Here is a 27,988-nt window from a genome sequence, read left to right on the forward strand (position 1 = left end):
ATTGTTCACCTTCAGAAAACTTTAACTTTTGTGATTATAAAAAGTTTCCGCAACTTCCGATAACTTTATCTTGTTTGGTTTATAAAGGAATTCCTGGAACCTTCATTAGATACAATAAACATTGGGGGTTAAAGGGGTTGTCCCGCGGCAGCAAGTGGGTCTATACACTTCTGTATGGCCATATTAATGCACTTTGTAATGTACATTGTGCATTAATTATGAGCCATACAGAAGTTATAAAAAGTTTTATACTTACCTGCTCCGTTGCTGGCGTCCTCGTCTCCATGGTGCCGACTAATTTTCGCCCTCCGATGGCCAAATTAGCCGCGCTTGCGCAGTCCGGGTCTTCTGCAATCTTCTATGGAGCCGCTCGTGCAGAATGCAGGCTCCGTGTAGCTCCGCCCCGTCACGTGCCGATTCCAGCCAATCAGGAGGCTGGAATCGGCAATGGACCGCACAGAAGAGCTGCGGTCCACGAAGACAGAGGATCCCGGCGGCCATCTTCAGCGGTAAGTATTGAAGTCACCGGAGCGCGGGGATTAAGGTAAGCGCTCCGGTAAACTTCCTTTACCTCCCTGCATCGGGGTTGTCTCGCGCCGACCGGGGGGGGGGTTGAAAAAAAAAAAAACCCGTTTCGGCGCGGGACAACCCCTTTAATAGGCTGAACTGGATGGACATTTTTTAATGCTGAGATTAAAACCTGCTTCCAATCCACAACACACGCCCCATTTAGCTGCGGATTGGGCCCCTGTGGATTGGCTGCATATTCGCCGCCTATTTTCTGCTGTAGAAAGTCAATACATCCCCTGTGAAAGCATCCTATTCCTCCCAACCCGCCCAGACCTACGGTTCTGAAGCAGAAATAGTGGAGACAGAGGTTTGGGTAGATAAAATGCACTCATTGTCAGTAACATCCCTCCCTTAGAAGAAGTATATATATATATATCTCCTCTAGAAGGAGTAGTTGGATAGAATTAAACTTTCTACAATATTTTACAGGGATTTGCCAAAATTCTAAAACAAACTTTAAGGGTAAATGCATGAAAGGTAGAGATGAGCGAACGTGCTCGTTTAGAGCAATTACTCGATCGAGCATCGCTTTTTTCAAGTAACTGCCTAATCGGGTGAAAAGATTCGAGGGGTGCCGGGGGTGAACAGGGGGTTGCAGTGGGGAGTGGGGGGGGGGGGAGAGAGAGACCCCCCCCCCTGTTCCCCCCTGCTAATCACTGCTTCACCCCGCCGCCTCCGCCCCCCGGCGCCCCCCGAATTTTTTCACCCGAGGAGGCAGTTACTCGAAAAAAGCGGTGCTCCATCGAGTAATTGTCCTAAAGGAGCACGTTCGCTCATCTCTAATGAAAGGTAATAAAATAATTTTTAAAATGCTACAGTTTAAACAAAAACAATTGTCAAAAAATCAGAAAATACACTCATTGTAAAAAAAATCCATCACCTGGAAGTTCTTGGAATGGAATGAAACTTTCTCTGTCTGATTGTAGCGTTGTTATAAGTGATTACAATATCAGAGCAAAAGGGTCATTTATAGTGGAGAACCGACCCCTTGTAGAGAGAGTACCCTGTTGTACCGCCTCTAGCTTGGATATAAGATGTGATACGGTGGCATGGAGGCTCTAGTACCCTGTTGTACCGCCTCTAGCTTGGATATAAGATGTGATACGGTGGCATGGAGGCTCTAGTACCCTGTTGTACTGCCTCTAGCTTGGATACAAGATGTGATACGGAGGGCATGGAGGTTCTAGTACCCTGTTGTACCGCCTCTAGCTTGCATATAAGATGTGATACGGGGGGGGGGGGGGCATGGAGGCTCTAGTACCCTGTTGTACGGCCTCCAGCTTGCATATAAGATGTGATACGGGAGGGGGGGGGCATGGAGGCTCTAGTACCCTGTTGTACGGCCTCCAGGTTGCATATAAGACGTGATACGGGGGGGGGGGGGGCATGTAGGCTCTAGTACCCTGTTGGGCAGCCTCTAGCTTGGATACAAGATGTGATACAGGGGGGCATGGAGGCTCTAGTACTCTGTTGTACCCCCTCTAGCTTGGATATAAGATGTGATACAGGTGGCCATGGAGGCTCTAGTACCCTGTTGTACACCTCTAGTTTTGATACAAGATGCGATACAGGTGGGCATGGAGGCTCTACTACTCTGTTGTACCCCCTCTAGCTTGGATACAAAATGTGATACGAGGAGGGGGGCATAAAGGCTCTAGTACCCTGTTGGGCCGCCTCTAGCTTGGATGCAAGATGTGATACAGACAGGCATGGAGGCTCTAGTACGCTGTTGTACCACCTCCAGCTTGGATACATGATGTGACACGGGGGTCATGGAGGCTCTAGTATTCTGTTGTACTGCCTCTAGCTTGGATACAAGATGTGATATGGTCGGGCATGGAGGCTCTAGTACCATGTTGTACCCCCTCTAGCTTGGATACAAGATGTGATATGGGGGGCCTGGAGACTCTAGAACCCTGTTGTACTGCCTCTAGTTTGGATTGAAGATGTGATACAGGTGGGCATGGAGGCATAAAGGTTCTGTATGGTATCCTGCAGGATGTTACTCCACATTTGTGGTAACTGAGCATCTAAATCACGGACTGTCGAAGTTGGTGTCCCAGATAGTCCCATACATGTTCCATTGATGATATATATGGAGGCTGAGCAGCCGCAGAAATGTGACAATGTTGTGGGGGCTCCTGTGACCCCCTTGTGTGTGCAGCCGAGCATTATCCTGCTGGAAGCCGCCATGAGAGGAACACATGTGGCTGAGTTGTCATTGTTCCCCATATCACTACTAGGGGGGACCGACTGTTGTATGCGATTGCCCCCAGACCATCATACCAGCAGGGGGCAGTATGCAGCTTCACAGCAAAGGCAGGGTTGAGTCGCTCACCCCAAGTTCTCCAGACATTAACACGACCATCATCAGCGCCCAAGCTAAACCTAAATTCCCAGTTAAATTATTCTTCTTGGTTCCATTCTACAGCAGTTTCGTCATTCAATGCAAACAGAGGCAACGGTGGGTGGCAGTAAAGACAGTACATATAACCGGCTATGTGAGACCAAATGCCCTTTAGCCAAGCATCTGGAAATGGTTCCGACAGACACAGGGGTTTGTAACGATGGCGACACCTGTCTTTCAATTGGGGACAGAGAAACAGTTGGAGCTGCTCATGCTTGTTGGACGATCAGATGATCCTCTCTACTGGTGGTCTGTAGGGGGCATCCTGAGTCCTGTAACCTTGCGTGCCCTCACACATCCACTGGTCCCAACACTTCCTAACAGTCTGGTCAGATGCTTCTATCTACTGGTGGTCTGTCGGGGGGTCCTGAGCCCAGTCGCCTTGTGTGCCCTCACACATCCACTGGTCCCAACACTTCCTAACAGTCTGGTCAGAACGGCCCGGTGGGGGACAATTCATCGATACGACCATCCAGCTTCTCCCATCTCAATAATGCGCCCCTCTCAAACTCTGGTAATGGGGGGAAATCTCTTTTCTGTGTTGTAGAGGTATCTAGTGGTCAACAAGCTCTACACAAGCAGAACAAGAGGTCACTATACACAAGTATATCTGCCTGAGATGGAACCGCATGCCGGGTTTTGCAGCAAAATTACAACTTCTTCTGCGGGCTGGATTGCTTTTGACAATGAGCGCACATTAGAAAACCATTTCATTTAGTGCTTCTTGCTAATTTTAGTGTCTCTCTAAAATGTTCTAGAAATCTCCTCACACCGGCCTTGTGTCTCTGCATCCGGGCGCTGAGAACACAGGTGGAAATATCACATTGATCGTTCATAAGCTAATCCACTTGTGTTCCAGCTGGTGAGACTACAATTGAGAACCATCGCCGCTTACAACCAAGTATCGTGTCTCTCTGAAATTTTATCCGTTCCATATTCATGACAGATTTCCAACGCTCCAAGAGACTTAAACTGTAATGCAATCACAGCTACACTGGTTTTCTAGCTCTTTGTGTACAATTGTATTACAAAAATTGAAAGGGGAATAAGGGGCCCAAGTTTCATAAAACTTACATGATAAACAGGTAATCCTGCAGATACGCGCAGCAGAACCCTAAGCTCTAAATTCACCCTCTTTTGTTCTTTCTAACAAAGGGGTAAAACATTTTTTATTAAAACGAATTAAGCAAAAAGTATACGTTGACAATAAACAGATCTCAACGGAGAAGACAATATGGTTGCATCTGTAGGAGGGGGCTTCCTCATCTTTCACTAACGCCTTTGTGATAAAGTGGATGCTCGTGCAGATAATGGCTCGCATGAGCAAAGGTTTGCAGGCTAAGGCAAGGTTTTGCCTCGCAGAGCGGGACGGGACTTCGGGGAGTGGCCGCTCTTCTCTCATCGCCATGCTGTCTCCAACCGGAAGCCAGAAGGAGGACGTTGTTGGCGGGCTACTGTAAAGATGAAGTGAATCCATGTGTTCTCCTTCTGCCTTCGGGACACGAGTATTTGAGGCTGTTTCTGCTGATGTGCATTGCAGAGGGGACATCAGCAGCCACCCCTTGAGAAGCCTGTCCTGCGGATTTTGTTGGGACAAGAGTTGGTCTACAGCTCATACTAAAGCGGGAATTGAGAGACTGTCTCCTTTGATACTCCTAAATGTAAGTTGCACGGCTGCGCTAAGGAGCACTGCCTCTTATTGTTCTATGGACTTTGAGGACTGACTCTAAATCCTGAGAATTCTGCAATCTGACATGACCTTGTTCCGTTTATTAATCCTGAGATAAGGGACTTGTTCATTGTTACATATCTCGGGCCAGATAGGTCTAAGTTGAACTGTTTATCAATAAAACTTTCAACCGTTGCACAATGTCTGGCTACAATTTTCCTCATCGGTCCCGCTAGATCCCACTTCCAAGGGGATTTTACAATGAGACAAAACACTGCCCCGTGCCCAACCTTCAGTGGCCTGAGCCTGGGCATGAGAGCCTAATGTCCCTGCTACCCACAACGCGGGAACAAGATACCAGACGCAAACTGAGACAGGTGACTCTAGACCTCTCCACAGTGGTGAGTGTAGATTCTGCTCCAGCCACAGGCCAAGGGATCCCCAAACCTTCGCCTGGATCCTCCACCCTCCCTCTTCTGTGACTGCAGCAGGCAATCTGGAGGGCAACTGAGATGTCAAGTGTCCAGAAGTTTCTGGACAGTCCATAAAAATAAGTGACTTTTTCCCAGTGTCCATCGAAAATCTTAAATGGGTCCATGAATTTTTTTAGGCTGGTGGTAGTTGAACAGGTTATTATGATTGTAATTACCATCTTTTTTCAGCTCACAGTAAATGCTGGTCATGCTGGTCCTATCAGCTTCTAACCTGTAAACATGTATTACTTAAAATCTTTATCGTTCCTTATCTTTTTCCAATGTGTCCATAAAAGATACTGTCTGTCCGTCATTTTTTGCATACATTGTCCAAAAAAATGAGAAATTCAGGCTGGCAACCCTGGCTGAGCTTGAAGGACTGTATGGGGTCATCTGTGGATGGAACCTGGTGGGGCATATGTAGTAGGCACTTTGATGGCAAAATTTGTGACAAGTAATCATGGGGACATCATATGCTAAGGCTATCCATACTCTACTTTTGAGATAGCGGCTGGGTGAATTTTCATTCAGCCAATAGCTATCTTGCCTCAAACCCCCATACACATGTATCTCTGCTTGGCCAGAGATCTTTGACAATGGTTTATCTCCTGAAACCAAATTAATTGGACAGCTGAAATACAAGATTCTGACCGCTATCACTTCTGACAACTGCTGCCAGGGAAAGGTTGAGAGGCCATACTGCGCAAAAGATGATTGGTCCATGTAACCAAAATTGAAATGTTTGGCCAATCTAGATCTAATATGTATGGACACCCTAAGACACTACTAGGACATCTGCAGACTGATACACACTATTAAAGGGGTTTTTCGGTTACTGGACAACCCTGCTTTAATAGTACTGCCTCCCCCAAAAAGTTTGATTCATTGGTTTAATGGAGGTGGTGCTATTGAAGCAGGGTTGTCTGATGACTAGACAACCCCTAGAAAGTGTTTTTCCAGCATGGATATTTCTCACGGTTATACCATAAATGGCTTATAGGTATAGCAGTGGATTTAGCCAACAGCTGGAGATAAAAGTATGTGCACCGATCTCTCCATTCAAATCTTATGGAAGTTACAGAAGAGTTGAGCTTCCCGGGAGATCTTGATCTATTACTCTTGCATGGTGATTCCTGGCTATGCCAGTGATGTGTTGACACCACTTTGGTCACCGATGTGCTCAGTGATCGGCTGCAGTGGTCACTTGTGTCAACATTCTATATGGTTACTGAATGGTCAGAGACTGGCATGGAAATTGGAAAAGCATCGGCATGGAAATGGCAGCTAACTGGTAGAGTATTAATCATTTTGCTATTTATAAAAAAAAAAATCATGAGGCTTGACAACCCCCTTAAAAGGAGTTTTCTGGGACTTAGCTACTGATGACATATTCTTAGTAGAAGTCAACTAGTGGGACATCGATTCCTGGCATCAATGCCAATTGGCTGTTTGAAGTGGCTATAGGCAAAACTGTTTCGATAGTTACAGCTTCTCCATTGCACACCAGGCACAGCGCCATACATTATATAGCCGCTTAGTCTCATTCATTTAAATGGCACTATGCTGCAGAAAAGCCATGTGATCAATGAATATAAAGCTAAAGGCCGAAGAAGAGGCTGCAGCAGTCATTGGAGCACCATGGTCCCTACAAACTACATTGGTGCCAGAAGTCAAATTTCTCATGATCTGATAATGATGACCTATCTTAAGGATAGGTCATCAATATTTAAAAGGAAGGACCTGTCATGTCCTCGGGTCAGTGGACCCGGTTGCATAGCTTTGCAGCTGTGGCCCAGCTTATTTCATAGAAGCTTATCTTTTGTCTCTACTGCTGCACTGATCTCAGTTAGATTCGACTCCCGGCACTTTGCATCTGTCAAGTGGACTATGTACACCACTCACTGTCAATGGGTCACTGTACACTTGCCAGATTTAAAGTGCCAGGAACTGAATCTAGCTGAGGTCAGTATGTGGGAATGCGGGATTGGTATAGGCAAAAGACAAGCTGCAATGACTCTCCGGATTCAGGACAGAATTCTATTCCTGGACCAGAACGGGAGAGGTGTATAGTACCTGCAGTTCTTCTCTACCATCCCTCCAATCCACCAGTCACAGGTCTCTTTTTGGGCTATCCAAGATGGCCAGTGCAAAATTTAGTCTACCTAATCCCCATAGTACATTGTTATTATTAGTGTTACGATCCGGTTCGGGGTTGGAGTCTCTTGTTGTAACCAGTGTGGATCGGTAGCGTGGTCAAGGAAAGCCAGATAGGTATCAGTTCGCGGTATAGAGAATCAGGCGGGTAACATAGTCAGGGAAGCCAGAGGTCAGTACACAGGTAGATATGTCAGGTGAGAGAGCTTGACTACTGGCTGAGACCACAATAATCATGCACTGAGGGAGGGACAGGTTTAGATAGAGTGTCTAATCAGTGCAGGTAAATCTAATCAGGAGCAGGAAACTGGGCAAGGTTAGGTAGGGGAGCTGTCCAGCAGGCTGCATAGCTCACTAGGGAAAGACATCACCTGGAGGACGGGACTTCCCAGGTTTGAACCCTGACAATTAGATTACCAATGCACTATATCTGCTTTAATTGGCCTGGAGCTGCTCACATGATCAGCACTGGCCAATCAGAGAACAGTGCATAGTATGCATTAGGTGGTTAGAAAATTGCTGCAGCCAACTTGGACAACTAAAAAAAGGTGCCCAGAACCAGAGGTGCTGTAGATAAGAAAAACTGCAGGTAACATACCCCCCCCTCCCTCTCGTCTAGGGACAGAATTTTGCCCGAAACTGGAGGGTCACTTCAAGTACTGGAAAACTGTCTTTAAACCCATATACAACGAGCCCCCCCCCCCCCTCCCCTACGGTTGGCTGTAGAATTTCGTCTTGTAACTCTCTGGTTGTGTGAAGGGAAGCGGGAGATTTAGAGCTCCGAGCATGTCTATATTCCTGTGTCATTTATTTAGTTCTTCTCGGCATTGAACATGAGGGTGCCTATTAGGAGATTATGCTGAAGAATATGCCTATTATTCGGTGTTATTATGACTAAAGCCATCTTAGCACGTGCTACATCTCAGCTAACATTAGACCCAGACTGTTTGGGTGCATTCAAAGTTTAATTACTGCACTGAAAGAGAACATTAATAGTTATTATATTTCTCTGGAGATAAGTGCCGAACAGGAGAACAGCTTCAGTCTTACCGTAGGTATAACAAGACGCGATCATGGTAAGTGGAAAGAGGTAAGACAAACTAGCGGTTATGTAATCCTTTTTCCCCGAGGAGAATGAAAATAAAACAAGATAGATGATGCTGTTCACTATTAAGACTCGTTCCGTCACCGACGTCTCACACTAAGCAACAAAACAAAAGAAAGTGTTTGGAACAAAAAAGCCCCAGACGGTCTCCTACCAGTTCTTTTGTTTTCACTCTGTAAAAAACAGAAAATGACTCTGCAGGTGACGTCTAAATGATCGAAAAGAATATATTTCCAAATGGAAGAACCAGACACTTTTGCAAGAGTACCTTGTGTCCACCCTTAACCCCTTCTCTCCCGAGTCATTTCTAGTTTCTCTTCGTGGACGGTTTTTATTTTTCCATTGACAGAGGGCTTGTTTTTTGCAGGACGGGTTGTACTTTTTGATTTTTTTCATTTACCATACCATATAATGCACTGAAAAAAGTAAATGGGTTGTAAACTATCGATGGCTTATCCTTAGGACAGGTCATCAATAGTAGATTGGCAGAGGCCATCACTAAGGACCCCCCACCGGACAGCTATTCACAAGAGCCAACGAGCTCGTGCACTCAAGTGATTTTCTTAGGAAGCAGACAGCGCCGTTCTTACTGCACTGCCATGCATGGTGTTGCAGGTCAAGTTACTGTTTATTTCAGAGAGAATTTTGCCTGCAATGCCAAGCCTGGCCACTGTAGTAAGAATGGAGTTGTCTGCTTCGTGCAGAAATCTGCTTAGTTCATGAGTGCACTGGCCTGGCAAACAGCTGATTGCTGGGGTTCTTGTGTGATAGACCTTCGCCGATCTACTATTGAGGATCTGTCCTGAGGATTGGCCATCAATAGTTTACAGCTGGACAACTCCTTTACAAAGGGTTAAACCCTGGCCACTGCAAAGAGAATGGAGCTGTGTGCTTCCAGCAGAAATCCGCCCAGTGCACGAACATACCGGCCCAAAGAACAGCTGACCAGCAGGGGTCTTGGGCAGCAGATCCCAGCTGAACTACTGTTGATAACCTATCCTGTGTAGGACATCAGTAGGTTACAACTTGACAACTCCTTTAAAAAACATTTAAGAAGGTTGGAATGGAGAAAAAACTTTTATGAAAAGGGAACCTGTCAGTACTTTCAGGCATATAAAACCGCCTACAGAACACTGGAATACAACTGCTTCCAAAACGGATTTGGTTATGGCTTCTGAAGAAAGCCTGGAGAAATGGTGTTCTAAAATTCCCTGCACCACATACTAATGAATGCCGACCGGGCCGGTGGGCGGTGTGGACCCTCTCTGCTCCCTAGAGTTTGTCTCATAATGCCAACCCTTTCTACCTGTGTAACATGGATGACATAGGAGACATCATGCACAGAGTAATCAAAATCATGGCATGTGCCAGGAGAACGTGGGCTAGTACATGCACAGATGAGTGTGCCCAATCTGCCCACAAAAGGAGCACATGTTCTGGCCGTATGAGGGCTTGTTTTTCGCATGGCAAACTGTAATTTTTATTGGTGCCATTTTTGGGTCCTTGGACTATATTGAAAACTTTTATTATTTTTTTTATGTTCGCAGGGAGAGAAAATGCATCAATTCTGCCATAGATTTTTTTTTAAGTGTTAATTATGCAGCATAAACGACACACTACATGTTTTTCTGCGGGCCGGTACAATTACAAGGATACCAAAATTAATTTTTTTTTTCAGGTTTTTACTAGAGATGAGCGAACACCAAAATGTTCGGGTGTTCGTTATTCGGAACGAACTTCCCGTGATGCTCGAGGGTTCGTTTCGAACAACGAACCTCATTGAAGTCAATGGGCGACCAGAGCATTTTTGTATTTCGCCGATGCTCGCTAAGGTTTTCATGTGTGAAAATCTGGGCAATTCAAGAAAGTGATGGGAATGACACAGAAACGGATAGGGTAGGCGAGGGGCTACATGTTGGGCTGCATCTCAAGTTCACAGGTCCCACTATTAAGCAACAATACCGGCAAGAGTGCCCCCCCCCCCTCCCAACAACTTTTACTTCTGAAAAGCCCTCATTAGCATGGCATACCTTTGCTAAGCACCACACTAGCTACAACAAAGCACAATCACTGCCTGGATGACACTCCACTGACACTTCTCCTGGGTTACATGCTGCCCAACCGCCCCCCCTCCCCCCCACAGCGCACACCAAAGTGTCCCTGCGCAGCCTTCAGCTGCCCTCATGCCACGCCACACTCATGTCTATTTAGAAGTGCGTCTGCCATGACGAGGGACCGCAGGCACACACTGCAGAGGTTGGCACGGCTAGGCAGCGACCCTCTTTAAAAGGGGCGGGGCGATAGCCCACAATGCTGTACAGAAGCAATGAGAAATCCAATCCTGTGCCACCTCCATCTGGAGCTGCACACGTGGGCATAGCAATGGGGAACCTATGTGCCACACACTATTCATTCTGTCAAGGTGTCTGCATGCCCCAGTCAGACCGGGCTTTTTAATTCATAGACACAGGCAGGTACAACTCCCTATTGTGAAGTCCCTGTCGACCCACAGCATGGGTGGGTGCCAGGAAGCCACCGGCGGTACATAGAAATATCCCATTGCATTGCCCAACACAGCTGAGGTAGTAATGTCGTGCGTAATACAGGTGGGCTTCGGCCCACACTGCATGCCCCAGTCAGACGGGTTCTTTAGAAGTGTACAGATGTATTAAAAACTCAGTGTGCACCTACAGCATGGGTGGCTCCCTGGAACCCACCGGCGGTACACAAAAATATCCCATTGCATTGCCCAACACAGCTGAGGTAGTAATGTCGTGCGTAATACAGGTGGGCTTCGGCCCACACTGCATGCCCCAGTCAGACTGGGGTTCTTTACAAGTGGACACATGTAGGTTAAACTCCCTGTGGACCCACTGCCTGGGTGGGTGCCAGGAAGCCACCGGCGGTACATAGAAATATCCCATTGCATTGCCCAACACAGCTGAGGTAACGTCAGCTGTAATGCAGGTGGGCTAAAAATTAATTTGATTACACTGTAGGCGAGGGCCCACAAAAATTGCTGTATCAACAGTACTAATGTACATCCCAAAAATTGGCCATGGCCAGCCAAGAGGGCAGGTGAAACCCATTAATCGCTTTGGTTAATGTGGCTTAAGTGGTAACTAGGCCTGGAGGCAGCCCAGTGTAACGAAAAATTGGTTCAAGTTAAAGTTCCAAGCGCATTTTAAGCGCATTGAAACTTATAAAAATTGTTCAGAAAAATTATTTGACTGAGCCTTGTGGCCCTAAGAAAAATTGCCCGTTCAGCGTGATTACGTGAGGTTTCAGGAGGAGGAGCAGGAGGAGGAGGAGGAATATTAGACACAGATTGATGAAGCAGAAATGTCCCCGTTTTGGATGGTGAGAGAGAACGTAGCTTCCATCCGCGGGTGCAGCCTACGTATTGCTTACGTATCGCTGCTGTCCGCTGGTGGAGAACAGAAGTCTGGCGAAATCCAGCCTTTGTTCATCTTGATGAGTGTTAGCCTGTCGGCACTGTCGGTTGACAGGTGGGTACGCTTATCTGTGATGATTCCCCCAGCCGCACTAAACACCCTCTCCGACAAGACGCTAGCCGCAGGACAAGCAAGCACCTCCAGGGCATACAGCGCTAGTTCAGGCCACGTGTCCAGCTTCGACACCCAGTAGTTGTAGGGGGCAGAGGCGTCACCAAGGATGGTCGTGCGATCCGCTACGTACTCCCTCACCATCCTTTTACAGTGCTCCCGCCGACTCAGCCGTGACTGGGGAGCGGTGACACAGTCTTGGTGGGGAGCCATAAAGCTGGCCAGGCCCTTAAAGACTGTTGCACTGCCTGGGATGTACATGCTGCTCGATCTACGCACATCCCCTGCTACCTTGCCCTCGGTACTGCGCCTTCTGCCACTAGCGCTGTCGGCTGGGAATTTTACCATCAGCTTGTCCGCAAGGGTCCTGTGGTATAGCAACACTCTCGAACCCCTTTCCTCTTCGGGAATCAGAGTGGGCAGGTTATCCTTATACCGTGGGTCGAGCAGTGTGTACACCCAGTAATCCGTCGTGGCCAGAATGCGTGCAACGCGAGGGTCACGAGAAAGGCATCCTAACATGAAGTCAGCCATGTGTGCCAGGGTACCTGTACGCAACACATGGCTGTCTTCACTAGGAAGATCACTTTCAGGATCCTCCTCCTCCTCCTCCTCCTCCTCAGGCCATACACGCTGAAAGGATGACAGGCAAGCAGCCGGTGTACCGTCAGCAGCGGCCCAAGCTGTCTCTTCCCCTTCCTCCTCATCCTCCTCATGCTCCTCCTCCTCCTCCTGTACGCGCTGAGATATAGACAGGAGGGTGCCCTGACTATCCAGCGGCATACTGTCTTCCCCCGCCCCCGTTTCCGAGCGCAAAGCAGCTGCCTTTATGGTTTGCAGGGAATTTCTCAAGATGCATAGCAGAGGAATGGTGACGCTAATGATTGTAGCATCGCCGCTCACCACCTGGGTAGACTCCTCAAAATTACCAAGGACATGGCAGATGTCTGCCAACCAGGCCCACTCTTCTGAAAGGAATTGAGGAGGCTGACTCCCACTGCGCCGCCCATGTTGGAGTTGGTATTCGACTCTAGCTCTACGTTGTTCATAGAGCCTGGCCAACATGTGGAGCGTAGAGTTCCACCGTGTGGGCACGTCGCACAGCAGTCGGTGCACTGGCAGCTTAAAGTGATGTTGCAGGGTGCGCAGGGTGGCAGCGTCCGTGTGGGACTTGCGAAAATGTGCGCAGAGCCGGCGCGCCTTTACGAGCAGGTCTGACAAGCGTGGGTAGCTTTTCAGAAAGCGCTGAACCACCAAATTAAAGACGTGGGCCAGGCATGACACGTGCGTGAGGCTGCCGAGCTGCAGAGCCGCCACCAGGTTACGGCCGTTGTCACACACGACCATGCCCGGTTGGAGGCTCAGCGGCGCAAGCCAGCGGTCGGTCTGCTCTGTCAGACCCTGCAGCAGTTCGTGGGCCGTGTGCCTCTTATCGCCTAAGCTGAGTAGTTTCAGCACGGCCTGCTGACGCTTGCCCACCGCTGTGCTGCCACACCACGCGACACCGACTGCTGGCGACATGCTGCTGCTAACACATCTTGATTGCGAGACAGAGGAGGAGGAGGAGGAGGGTGCTTTAGTGGAGGAAGCATACACCTCCGCAGATGCCACCACCGAGCTGGGGCCCGCAATTCTGGGGGTGGGTAGGACATGAGCGGTCCCAGGCTCTGACTCTGTCCCAGCCTCCACTAAATTCACCCAATGTGCCGTCAGGGAGATGTAGTGGCCTTGCCCGCCTGTGCTTGTCCACGTGTCCGTAGTTAAGTGGACCGTGGCAGTAACCGCGTTGGTGAGGGCGCGTACAATGTTGCGGGAGACCTGGTCGTGCAGGGCTGGGACGGCACATCGGGAAAAGTAGTGGCGACTGGGAACTGAGTAGCGCGGGGCCGCCGCCTCCATGATTCTTTTGAAGGACTCCGTTTCCACAACCCTATACGGCAGCATCTCAAGGCTGATGAATTTTGCTATGCGGACGGTTAACGTTTGAGCGTGCGGGTGTGTGGCGGCGTACTTGCGCTTGCGCTCCAACAGTTGCGCAAGCGACGGCTGGACGGTGCGCTGAACTACACTGCTGGATGGGGCCGAGGACAGCGGAGGTGAGGGTGTGGGTGCAGGCCAGGAGACGGTCGTGCCTGTGTCCTGAGAGGGGGGTTGCATCTCAGTGGCAGGTTGGGGCACAGGGGGAGAGGCAGGGGTGCAAACCGGAGCGCTGAACGGCCTTCGTCCCACCTTGCGGGGTGCTTGGCCATCATATGTCTGCGCATGGTGGTGGTGGTGAGGCTGTTGGTGTTGGCTCCCCGGCTGAGCTTTGCGCGACAAAGGTTGCACACCACTGTTCGTCGGTCGTCAGGCGTCTCTGTGAAAAACTGCCAGACCTTAGAGCACCTCGGCCTCTGCAGGGTGGCATGGCGCGAGGGGGCGCTTTGGGAAACACTTGGTGGATTATTCGGTCTGGCCCTGCCTCTACCCCTGGCCACCGCACTGCCTCTTGCAACCTGCCCTGCTGATGCCCTTGACTCCCCCTCTGAAGACCTGTCCTCCTGAGTAAGCGTTGCACACCAGGTGGGGTCAGTCACCTCATCGTCCTGCTGCTCTTCCTCCGAATCCTCTGTGCGCTGCTCCCTCGGACTTACTGCCCTTACTACTACCTCACTGCAAGACAACTGTGTCTGATCGTCATCGTCCTCCTCACCCACAGAAAGTTGTTGAGACAGTTGGCGGAAGTCCCCAGCCTCTTCCCCCGGACCCCGGGAACTTTCGAATGGTTGGGCATCAGTGACGATAAACTCCTCTGGTGGGAGAGGAACCGCTGCTGCCCAATCTAAGCAGGGGCCCGAGAACAGTTCCTGGGAGTGTTCCCGCTCCTGAGCAGGTGTCATTGTAGTGGAGTGAGGAGGCTGGGAGGAAGGAGGAGCAGCAGACAGAGGATTCGGATTTGCAGCAGTGGACGGCGCAGAACTGCGGGTAGACGATAGGTTGCTCGAAGCACTTTCTGCCATCCAGGACAGGACCTGCTCACACTGCTCATTTTCTAATAACCGTCTCCCGCATGGACCCATTAATTGGGCGATGAATGTGGGGACGCCAGAAACGTGCCTCTCTCCTAATCGCGCAGCAGTCGGCTGCGACACACCTGGATCAGGAGCTCGGCCTGTGCCCACACCCTGACTTGGCCCTCCGCGTCCTCGGCCGCGTCCACGTCCTCTAGGCCTACCCCTACCCCTCAGCATGCTGTATTACCAGTGATTTGATTTCACAGGCAGCTAATAAATTGGCGCAAGACTGCAGGCCAAATATAATTTTTTCCCTTTTTTGAAAACGAAAGGCCCCACTGCCTCTAGTGAATGAATAATCTAAGTTTAATAACTGTGCTGTTTTCCTGCTAATGTGTCACAGAACGTGAGGGTAGCAGAGTTATTAACTGTGGCAGAGCAGGTATTTTTTTTCCCAATTAAGGAAAGCAAATGGCGAAGCCAGCAGTAAATCGTAGCTGGGTGCGTCTGATTTTTACAGGTTGCACACGCAGCCGACACGTGTCCACCGCCCTTAGGACGGACAGAGGCAGGACAAATAGAATTATTTTCCATTTTTTTGCACCAAAAGGCAGCACTGCGTATATTCAATGAATAATAACTGTGTTGTGGCCCTGCCTATGCAATTCTTTCCCTGCAGTATCAATGGAGGGTGGAATGCTCTGCAGAGGCGATTTTGAGAAGAAAAAAAAAAATGCAGCACAGCTAACAGCAGCCTGGACAGTACTGCACACGGATAAATATGGCCCTAGAAAGGACCGTTGAGGTTCTTGAAGGCTACACTCACTCCTAACACTCTCCCTGCCTATGCAGCACTTCTGTCCCTAATGCCAGGTGCAACGCTCTGCAGAGCCGATTTTGAGAAGAAAAAAAATTGCCACTGCTAACAGCAGCCAACACACAGCTATCAGTGGCCCTAATAAGGACCTTTGGGGGTCTTGAAGCCTACACTAACTACCAATTCTTTCCCTACAGCAGCTCCGGTACAAACAGCACTGTCCCTCATCTAACTCACACGGCATCTGAGCCGAACCGCGGGAGGGGCCGACTTTTATGTTCGGGTGACACCTGATCTTCCCAGCCACTCACAGAAGGGGGGTGGTATAGGGCTTAAACGTTGCAGGGGGAAGTTGTAATGCCTTCCCTGTCTTTCAATTGGCCAGAAAAGCGCGCTAACGTCTCAGGGAAGGAAGTGAAAGTAACCAGAACACCGCATGGTGTTCGTTACGAATAACGAACATCCCGAACACCCTAATATTCGCACGGATATCAAGCTCGGACGAACGCGTTCGCTCATCTCTAGTTTTTACACATTTCCACAATAAAACCCCTTTTTTGGGAAAACTTTTCTTTTTTCTTAAATCGCTGCATTCAGAGTCCTATAACTTTTTTATTTTTCCATGGACAGAGCTCTGTGAGGGCTTATTTTTTGCGAGACGAGCTGTAGTTTTTATTGGTACCATTTTGGGTACATACGGCTGTTTTGATTACTGTTATTGCGGTTTTTGTCCTCAGTTTTTTAGCTTTTCTTTTTTTTACGCTTTTTGCCATGCAGGATAAAAAGCATGTTCAGCTTATTGTACATGTCGTTGCTGACACAACGATACCAAATATGTGGGATTTTTTTATGCTAATATGAGAAAAAGCATAAAAGAGGGGGGGTTTTTTACATTTATTTTTACATTTTTATTTTTTGTACATTATTTAGATGGTTTTTTTTACACTATGTGTGTCCCTTTGGGGGACTTACACCGTAGCACCTATGATCACTGTGATAAGGCATTGCAGGACTTTCCTCCTGCAATGCCTTATTGCTTATTACAGCGATCATAGGCCATGGTAATGAAGGACGCCTGTAGGTGGCGTCCTTTTACCATGGCAACCAGCCAGGCTCTCTGAGATTACATTGCGAGAGCCCGCTGATGTCACAGAGGGAGCATGCTCCCTCTGTGAACCCTTCCCATGCCACGATCTACATAGATCGCGGCAGGGAAGGGGATAACAGCGGAGGTCACATCTCCAAATGAACCCCCGCTGCTGCAGCGGGAGGCCGGCTATCAGTGACAGCCATCTCCCACTGCCGGATAGCGCCAAATCTGTCATGATATCGCGCTATCCCCATGACGTAAGGGTACGTCATGTTGCGGGAAGTACCACCCTGCCATGACGTACCCTCACGTCATATGGAGGAAAGGGGCTAAAGGCTTTTGTTTTTTTTTTCTAGTGATGACCAGTCCTCAGGATAGCCAATAGAAATCCAAAATGAACCAGCTGATGCGCTCCCCAAAGATGATAGGCAATGCAGAGTACCCAGACACAGGTCAGGGAAAGGTATTTCTTTGTTATGCCACTAGGAACACATTTCAAAACATTTTGCTCCTTCCTCTACTATAGACACAATGTTTCTATTTGCATTCTTCTGAGATCCTAAAGACTACTAGATTTCCAAGTCAGTACAGCATACCCAGAGGCGTAACTTAAAGCTTCTGGGCCCCAATGCAAAATCTGTAACAGGGCCCCCAACTATAATGCTGTATTCATGCTACAAGACTTACTATATGGAGGAGATAAGCCTTATGGGCCCCCTAAGGGTCCTGGGCTCGGGTGCAACTGCATCCCCTATAGTTACGCCCCTGAGCATACCTTGTTGGCATTATATCTTTGGGCTATATTGGGGTTTGTGCTCTTAACAGAACCGGACAACATCATTGATGGTCAGGGCTGGAAGTATGGAATCAATGAGAGTAAAGCCATCTATCACACTTCTGGCCCTGAGCAGTAGAGTTGGATGTCCATGTCAGTGGCCAGGGCTGGAAGTATAATAGACGGCTTTGCCCCATTGATTTCAGTGGCAGTGGAGCTGCCTATAATACGTCCATGCCCTGACCCTCTATGATGATACCTGCCCCTGCTGCACTGACAGCGGGCCGCAGGATCAGCTCATCGGCTGGGGTCCAGGGCAGTGAATCCTGCTGATCTGCTGTTGATGAGCTATCCTGAGGACAGGTCATTAATAGTGAAAAGTGAGAAAACACCTTTAATGTCCTAAAATTTGGGGGATTTGTATAATAAAGATGGGATCTCATAGATCTGAGACTAAGAGATTCAGAAAAAATGAATTAGGGCCTGTTTCTTGCTTTTTTATTTGTAGATGTGAAAAATGGATGGCGTAAAAAAAAGTGCACATGAGCAGCATCATGATAACATAGGGCATGCAGATGACAAAAATGTCAGGTTTTATGGATGCAACATGGATGAGCTTTTAATACATTTGGATGAATTTGGCCTCATGGCTTATTTGCATGGGCAATCTTAACATCCGCGTTCGGTCCGAATTTGAAACTGACAGAACCTGGACCCATTGAAGTCAATGTGTGTATTCACATTGTTATGGTCCAGGAAAAAAGTCAGATCATGTCCTACTCTGGTGCGATTCTTGAACCAGAAACTCCTATTCAAGTCAATGGGTGTATTAAAAAAAAATGGAATGCGCTCGCATGGCATACGTGTCTGCTTTTTTTAAACTTCCATGGGAGTTTTGTTTGATGACACTTGGATGACATTTTTAGGATAAAAAGCTATGAAATCAATCAGATTTTACTTCCTGAAATTGCACTTGCCTGTGTGAATAAGACCTAAGAGCTCACTCACCCGGGCATATTTTGGCATGCGTATTATGCACATATTTTTTATACAACGGATGCGCATGTAACTGGTATTCACTGCGCATTTTATACAACCATAGACTATAATGATGCATATTACGTGCAAAATTCGCACCAAAATAGGACAAGCTCCATCTTTTTACATGCATGTAAAAAACACAGGTCTGAATGGCCCAATATAAATCAATCAGGTTATAGCACTATGTATTACATACGTAATTTACAGAGAGACCCCCAACACTTTTATTTTAAACCTGTAATACCACTTCTCACCACCAACCACTGCAAACCTTTCCCATTGACCCCAATGCAACAGCGCCCCCACTTCTATTTTTTTTGCTACCTTCAATTCAACACCAATTGTTGAAACATTACAACATCTCAGCGACACCCCCCTACCAAACAACATCCAACGAGTTTTACTCCATTGGAAGAAATCTATAACGTTTCCTATCTGCGGAAGAAAGACTCTACATTCCCTTCAAGGCGTCAACCTTGACTTCTTATTCAGCGCAGATTTTTTTTCCCCCTCAGTAACACTTTTTTTTTTTGCTTCCTGCAGAAAAACAAAATCCATCTGTAGAACATTCACAAAAGATATTTGTTCCAGCTCTTCTGAAGAGCCCAATAAATATGAACAGGAGTTTTCAAAGTGACGAAGTTTTAAAGTGGCATCTGCTCCAGAACATAAGTCTAAACATTCTGCGCTTCACATAAAGTTTCCATAGAAATGTAAGAAATAAGCAGAGTATGGAATCGCTCATTGCGGCTTCCCCGGGGGAGAATAAACATTAGTTACCGCTGCCTCGTGCCTCCTGAATATTACCACCTTCCAATATTTAAACAATAAAACAAAAGCAATTATTCCTGTGCGCGTCGGCTCCCGAGTCTTCAGTGTCACACTGCGGAATTGATTTCCCCTGGCATATCTATGCAAGATCTTCTTTAAATACATATACTGTTCACACTCGAGGAAATGTTATTGCTTTCTGGAAGATGCCTTAAGTCAGCAAGACAAGGGTCCAAAAATATTCTACCGCAATGATCTGACGGCGAGGGATTCGGGAACGAGGAAGTTAGGCTTATGCTTTATGGTGAAATATGCATATACTGAAAGGAAGGGAATAGACAGCAGCCGAGTGATGCCTGGGTGAGCCATAGGGCTGTAGGGAAGGCTATGAATATCGCTGCACACAAGTTCATCATTGCTCGAATGCATAAAGTAAAATGAGAAATATTGAAAGTTTGTTAGAATTGACCAAATAGGTAAATAATAGAGATGAGCGAGCATACTCGTCCGAGCTTGATGCTCGTTCGAGTATTAGGGTGTTCGAGATGCTCGTTACTCGTGACGAGCACCACGCGATGTTCGGGTTACTTTCATTTTCTGCCCTGAGACATTAGCGCGCTTTTCTGGCCAATAGAAAGACAGGGAAGGCATTACAACTTCCCCCTGCGACGTTCAAGCCCTATACCACCACCCTGCAGTGAGTGGCTGGCGAGATCAGGTGTCACCCGAGTATTAAAATCTGCCCGCCCGCGGCTCGCCACAGATGCATTCTGACATAGTTCAGGGAAAGTGCTGTTGGTGCCGGAGCTGCTATAGGGAGAGTGTTAGGAGTTATTTTACGCTTCAAGAACCCCAACGGTCCTTCTTAGGCCATAGAAATCGCAGATCGCACCTATGTGCGATCTGCGATTTCTGTTCTCTTCTCTATATGCGCTCAATGGGGCCGGCGGCAGCAGCGCCGACCCCATTGAGAACATATAGAAGACAAATCATTCCTCTCTGACACAGCTGTAACAGCTGTGGCAGAGAAGAACGATGTTTGCCCATTAAATTCAATGGAGCCAGCAATACAGCAGGTTCCACTGAAAGCAATGGGCTGCCGGCAATCGCGGGATGAATTGTCGGGAAGGGGTTAAATATATAAGCCCTTCCCTGCAATTCATCCAGAAATGTGTTGCAATAAAAATATATACCGGCGTATAAGGCGACGGGGCGTATAAGACGACCCCCCAACTGTCACCTTATACGCCGGCAATACAGTGGAGCAGAGAATAAAAATCATTACTCACTTCCCCTGGCGTTCTGCGGCGCTCCTGCAGGCTGTCGCTCCCTCCTGGTCCCCGGCAGAGCATTGCTTTCTCTACGAAGGGCTTTAAATCCCCGCCTCCAGAAACACACGTGCCTTCAGCCAATCACAGCCAATGACAATGATGTAATTGAATGGCTGTGATTGGCTGAAGGCACGTGTGTTTCTGGAGGCGGGGATTTCAACCACTGCGTCCAGAAAGCAATGCTCTGCCGGGGACCAGGAGGGAGCGACAGCCTGCAGGAGCGGCGCAGAACGTCAGAAGAAGTGAGTAATGATTTTTATTCTCTGCTCCACTGTATTTCCGGCGTATAAGGTGACAGTTGGGGGGTCGTCTTATACGCCCCGTCGCCTTATACGCCGGTATATATTTTTATTGTAACACATTTCTGGATGAATTGCAGGGAAGGGCTTATATATTTGAGCCCTTCCCGACAATTCATCCCGCGATTGCCGGCAGCCCATTGCTTTCAGTGGAACCTGCTGTATTGCTGGCTCCATTGAATTTAATGGGCAAACATCGTTCTTCTCTGCCACAGCTGTTACAGCTATGGCAGAAGAGAACGATCTTCATGCTGACAGTGCGGGGGGGGGGGGGCACTCTTGCTGCTATTGTGGCTTAATAGTGGGACCTGGGAACTTGAGATGCAGCCCAACATGTAGCCCCTCGCCTGCCCTATCCGTTGCTGTGTCGTTCCCATCACTTTCTTGAATTGCCCCGATTTTCACAAACGAAAACCTTAGCAAGCATCAGCGATATACAAAAATGCTCGGGTCGCCCATTGACTTCAATGGGGTTCGTTACTCGAAACGAACCCTCGAGCATCGCGAAAAGTTCGTCCCGAGTAATGAGCACCCGAGCATTTTGGTGCTCGCTCATCTCTAGTAAATAAATATATGCATAAAAAGTAAATAAATGGTAAAACCCTACATTTAGTGTACGCAGCTCCTATGCAGACCTTTGTGTCTCTGTGGTTACAGCCAGGTGCAAACAAACTCTTTCATTTGGCTTTTCTTCTTCTGTCTGTTGGTTAGGTGGAAAACGGAGGAGTGGCTGGCAAATGTAATGGGGTGAAGGAAGTGCCCCACGCTCCCTCCACATACAGCATGAATGGCCAAGCCACTTAGATGGTGCCACTGAGCCCTGCACCCTCTGATGTAGTTGGGTTAGGGAACTGTAGGCATTGCTAGAGACCCCACCGCCGGCCAGTGACACGGTCGCTGTGAAGAATAGGCCCACAGTAGGGGAAGTAGGGCTAATCCCTGCCCACCACCTGAAAGTTCTCGGCGCTGTAGGCACCTGAAGGAAGAGATTTAGAGCTGCATCCCAGCTCAGAACAGAGAGTGATGCAACAGGGAGAGCAGCCTTAAAGTGGTTGAGGCCGTCTGGTGGGAAGGCAATACAAGCAACAGGTGAGGAGGAGCACAGAGGACCAGCAGAGGGCCCTGATGACCGGGGACTGAAAATGAAGAGGCAACTGGATCATTAGGGTAAAGAACCCCAGAGTGCATGGGAGGAAAAGGAGTACTATCAATGGTGCTATTTAATGTATCATATAATGTACTGAAAAACTTTTAAAAGTTCCATGTGGAGTGAAATGGGAAGATAAATGCAATTCTGCCATCTTTGGCAGGGGGTGGGGGGGGGGGCGTTGTTTCAACGGTGTGCACACTGCAGCAAAGATGACATAACTTTATTCTATGGCCCTATATTGTGACAATACAAGATAAATACGTGCTTTTTTTTTGCTTTACTACTTTTAAAAAATAAAGTATCGTTTGAAAAAAATTAAATTATTTTCTGCCGCCATCTTCTGACCGCCATAACTTTTTATTTTTATGTTGTGCGAGGGCTCGTTTATTGTGGCACATCCTGCTTTTTTATTGGGACCATTTTTGACTTTTGGATCGCTTTTTAAAAAAAAAATAAAAAAATTCTTGGAGACTAAAAAAGCAGAATTCTGATGTTGTGTATTTTTTTATCTAACAACATTCACTGTGTGGGATGAATAATGCATTACTTTGATAGATCGGAGTTTTATGTACACAGCGATCCGGGGGGGGGGGGGGGGGGGTTAAACCTTTATTTATAATTTTTCTTATAATTAATTAAACTTTTTTTTAATCATTTCAACATTTTTTTTAGTGTTCATAGAGGACCTGAACTTTTGATCACTCGATCTTTTCTGCAATACCATAGTACTACATTATACTGCAATTTGACACACAAGGGCACTTCATAGGCTATCTGCAATGCCAGCCCTCGTAGTTTCCAAAAAGGTCCCTGGCTGCGATGACAACTGAAGGGCACCTCGCAATCACATCACGGGGAGAGGGGGGGGGGGGGGGTCGTTTCGGACCCCTGAACTCTGATTTACATGCCACTATCAGAATTCACATTGGCATTTTAAGGGTTTACAGCTGATCGTGGCTGCTGCGGACAGGTGTTGGCTATCAAAGACAGTTGACTACCACATAATATGGATCCACTCCCAATGCCACTCCATATAAACCCTGAACCTCTATGATGTAAATGTATGTCATGGGGGATTAAGGGGTTAATATACCTTTACATAGAGCCACTATTGTTCAGATAGCCGATGAAGCGTACCAATGACAGTCGTTCGATTGCTTTTGCGCAGAACGATAATTGCTCATTAGTTGTTTGGTGACATATGGTGGACATTGCGAACAGTACATTTTGGGGCGCTGTCAGCGCGGATTGTGGCCCCTAATGAGTCTCACTGTGCAGCTCTATGGTTTCGTTGTATGACCCTGGGATCTGGTCAATCAAATGGGTGGAGTAATATTACCAGCCGCAACCTGCCGATATTTTCTATCACTGGGAAGAACTTTATAACAGAAGCGGTCTCCTTTTTGGAAACTCTTCTATGTTAGTGGTCCACATATGGAGGCAGAAGGTCTCGCTCAGTAGTCAGGGTCCTCGAGGTGCGATCTGTCATCTCATAATGGTATCTATAACAATATGTCTAGTTTTCAGAAGCCCTGTGCTAGGCACAATAGAGGCATGAAATATGGTTAGGCTTAGCGTAGCGGAGATAGGTCATAGGGGAGCAGTAGGGGATACGGCAGGGGGGCAGCGAGCATTAGCATGAAGCATTTAATGCAAGGAGGACGCTATAAATATATCACTGCATAAAAACCTGAAGGTGGAATTAAAGTAGTTAAGTAATTTAGGGAATGAATTACAGCAATTTCTCTTTACAGAGATGCTTAGTAGATTAGAATGGCGGATGATTCATTTGTCAGAATTAGCATATTGTAATAATCTAGCGTTTCTCCCAACTGGTCCTTTAATGTTTTCTAAATTATGTATTTATGTTCTTTGCCAATCGCTGCAGATTTAAATTAAAGATTATGTAATATTAACTACAGCATAAAAACCCGTAATATATACTACATGCATTATAGGTGGTGTGTGTTGTGTATACATCAAATACATTTTCATCATCATCATCTTCATTATTGTTATTATTCTCCTTAGGGATTATTTGTATCTGTTATTGTCTCAACACACCTTATACATTGTAGCTATATATCACAAGACGCCTGATACATTGTATCTTTATATAACCCCAACACTCGTGATTAGAGATAAGCGAATATACTCGTTTCGAGTAGTTACTCAATCGAGCACCGCGATTTTCGAGTACTTCCGTACTCGGGTGAAAGGATTCGGGGGGTGCCGGGGGGCGGGGGATGCGTGGAGGAGCAGGGGGTAGCAGCAGGGAACAGGGGGGAGCTCTCTCTCCCTCTTCCCCCTGTTCCCCGCTGCAACCCCCCACTCACCCACGGCGCCCCCCGAATCTTTTCACCCGAGTAGGGAAGTACTCGAAAATCGCGGCGCTCGGGCGAAAAAGGGGCATGGCCGAGTAGGTTTGCTCATCTCTACTCGTGATACATTGTATCTATATACCCCAACACTCCTGAAACATTGTATCTCTATACCCCAACACTCCTGATACATTGTATCTATATATAATCCAACACGCCTGATACATCGTATCTATATATCCCCAACACTCCTGATACATTGTATCTTTATATAACACAAACACTCCTGATACATTGTATCTCTATACAACCCAACACACCTGATACATTGTATCTATATATCCCCAACACTCCTGATACAATGTATCTATACATACGCCAACACTCCTTATACATTGTATCTATATACCCCAACACTCCTGAAACATTGTATCTATATATAACACAACACTCCTGATACATTGTATTTTTATATAACACGAACACTCCTGATACATTGTATCTCTATACCACAACACTCCTGATACATTGCATCTCTATACCACAACACTCCTGATACATTGTATCTATACATACCCCAACACTCCTGATACATTGTATCTATACATACCCCAACACTCCTGATACATTGTATCTATATAACCCAACACTCCTGATACATTGCATCTCTATACCACAACAATCCTGATACATTGTATCTATATATAACCCAACACGCCTGATACAATGTGTCTCTATAACCCAACACTCCTGATACATTGTATCTTTATATAACACCAACACTCCTGATATATTGTATCTCTATAACCCAACACTACTAATACATTGTATCTCTATACAACCCAACACTCCTCACACATTGTATCTCTATAACCCAACACTCCTGATACATTGTATCTCTATACAACCCAACACACCTGATACATTGCATCTCTATACCACAACACACCTGATACATTGCATCTCTATACCACAACACACCTGATACATTGCATCTCTATACCACAACACTCCTGATACATTGTATCTATACATACACCAATACTCCTTATACTTTGTATCTATATACCCCAACATTCCTTATACATTGTATCTATATACAACCTAGCACTCCTGATACATTGTATCTATATACCCCAACACTCCTGATACAATGTATCTATACATACGCCAACACTCCTTATACATTGTATCTATATACCCCAACACTCCTTATACATTGTATCTATATACCCCAACACTCCTTATACATTGTATCTATATACCACAACACTCCTGATACATTGTATCTATATACAACCTAGCACTCCTGATACATTGTATCTATATACAACCCAACACTCCTGATACATTGTATTTATACATACCTAAATACTCCTGATGCAATGTGTCTCTATATACACACCACACTACTGATACATTGTATCTCTATACAACCCAACACTCCTGATACATTGTATTTATATAAACAACCCAAAACTCCTGATACATTGCGTCTTATCTATATATACCAGTACCAGTGTTTCTGGTGGCGCCACTTACTAATATAATATAGTGAAAGGGATTGGAGTTAGTCAAATTATTTCTGTGGAAATATTAAGCTATTGCCATTATTTACAATTTTGTTGACCTTGTGAGTTACGAACTTCAGCAGCTTGCAGATTCCCAGAAAAAGTGCCCTAAAATTCAACCTTTCCTAATGTTTATCTAAAAACTATGGGCTAAAGACTAACAAAACAGGCAAAATACCACAAAAGTGGATCAAGGTGGGCTACCATACAATGTAGTCTTTCCAAAAGAGAGAACTCCGGAAAGATGGGAGAGTCAGTCATACAACTCCTATAATAGAGGGTAATAACAACCAGAGACCTCTAGGATACGGTCCTGGTTGCCTAATCAGTCACTCCCATGCCAAAATTAAATCTCTAATACGGAATGGGATGGTATCTGATTTAACAGAAATGAACCCTGTAGGCAGTAACGCCAGAACCCAGGGATAGCCTGGAGCTTTGACTGATGTTGATATATCCTGTTTAGTGGATTGAACCAGCTGGGGTGGCCGAACAATATATCTCTCCAGTCAGAGCTGAAGAAGATTAGTTGTAGTAAAAAAATGGAATGTAGAGAACTCTTAAGAGTGTGTCAGAGTTCAAAGCATGGTCAAAGACTCAGAGAAGGGATCCGACCATGCAAACAAATGAGGAGGTTCAGGGTGGTTCGACGTGTTTCAGTTAGACTTACAACTCATCAGGAACCATTAGGTCTATTATCATAAAAGGAGGGTGCCTGAGACATATAGCACCCTTACAAAGCATTGCCCTCAGGACCGAGAAACTATCTGAGGGACGATGCCATGATGAGCTATGATAACAGAAGGTATAATGACCACAAATAAGAAGCCATAGCTACATCTAGGCTGAGAAGAAAGCCAATGTCCTGATATTATATGCCCTAATCGGCCATAGTAAAGCTACCACTACTACTAGTCCCTACAATAATCTGAAAAAAGGCCCTAAGAGTGTGAAATCCCCTACTATGATGCATGATAAAGGAGATAGAGTGAGTAGCAGGACCGCCAGCCCTGACGGTGGAGTGGCGGCAATAAGGAGACATGTTGGCTCATTGCTTTCGCATATGAGCTGCATGTGATTTACGAACCTCAGCAGCTCGCTGAGGAGACATGTTCACTCGCAGCTTTCGCATATGAACTGCACGAGATTTACAAACTTCAGTTGGTGGCTGAGGTGAAATCGTGGCTTGTCGCTGTGTCATGTAAGCTGCATTAGCTTCAAGGCGGCGCTGAACCCTCTGAGGTGACATGTTTGCACGACAGCAAGGGTTTGTTTCAACACTGGAAATGGTTCATGATTAGATGAAGGCTAACTGGTGTTGGTGGCAATAGCACTGGAGATGACATGATATCACATTCAGGAGATGTGAAGATAGCGGTGAAGGACGATGCTTCAATGTTGTTGGTCAGTATGCACCGCTGTGAGGGTATATGTATATATTGCCTTATGTTCTTTATGCTTTTATACCTATATGCAAGTTCTATTCAATTCCAAATAAGAAAAAACTTAATCTGTTGCCTTAACATCAGATATTCCAAGGCTTTGCAAGGCTGAGAGAGATGTTTCTAGAAATTCAGAGATGATACCGAACCAGACACGAAGGCCGCGTGTACTTGGCTGTTTTCCCGGAGGCGCCAGTATCAAGATAATGACTGTTATATGATTTTCAGTGTCTCAGGCCGGAAATCCGGACTTCCCATATATGGAGAATGCATGCTTGGCCGCTTTCTTAGAATTGAGTGGGTGATTCTTTGCACTGGAGTTAATTGAATACGTGATTTTGTGTACATAAGCCAGAGGCGCCGTAGCAAGATAACGACTGCTTTCACTGTCTCAGGCCGGAAATCCGGACTTCCCATATATGGTTATCAGCCCATCACCCATT

General features: G+C 46.7%; 1 protein-coding gene across 1 annotated transcript in view; it reads right to left on the minus strand.

Annotated features, from left to right (window-relative positions):
• Window positions 1–27,988, minus strand: part of ADGRL4 (adhesion G protein-coupled receptor L4) — a 160,053-nt gene that overhangs the window by 26,706 nt on the left and 105,359 nt on the right. The gene's annotated exons all lie outside the window — the stretch shown is intronic.

This window comes from Eleutherodactylus coqui, chromosome 3 (genome assembly GCF_035609145.1).
Source record: "Eleutherodactylus coqui strain aEleCoq1 chromosome 3, aEleCoq1.hap1, whole genome shotgun sequence".
Classification (NCBI taxonomy): domain Eukaryota; kingdom Metazoa; phylum Chordata; class Amphibia; order Anura; family Eleutherodactylidae; genus Eleutherodactylus; species Eleutherodactylus coqui.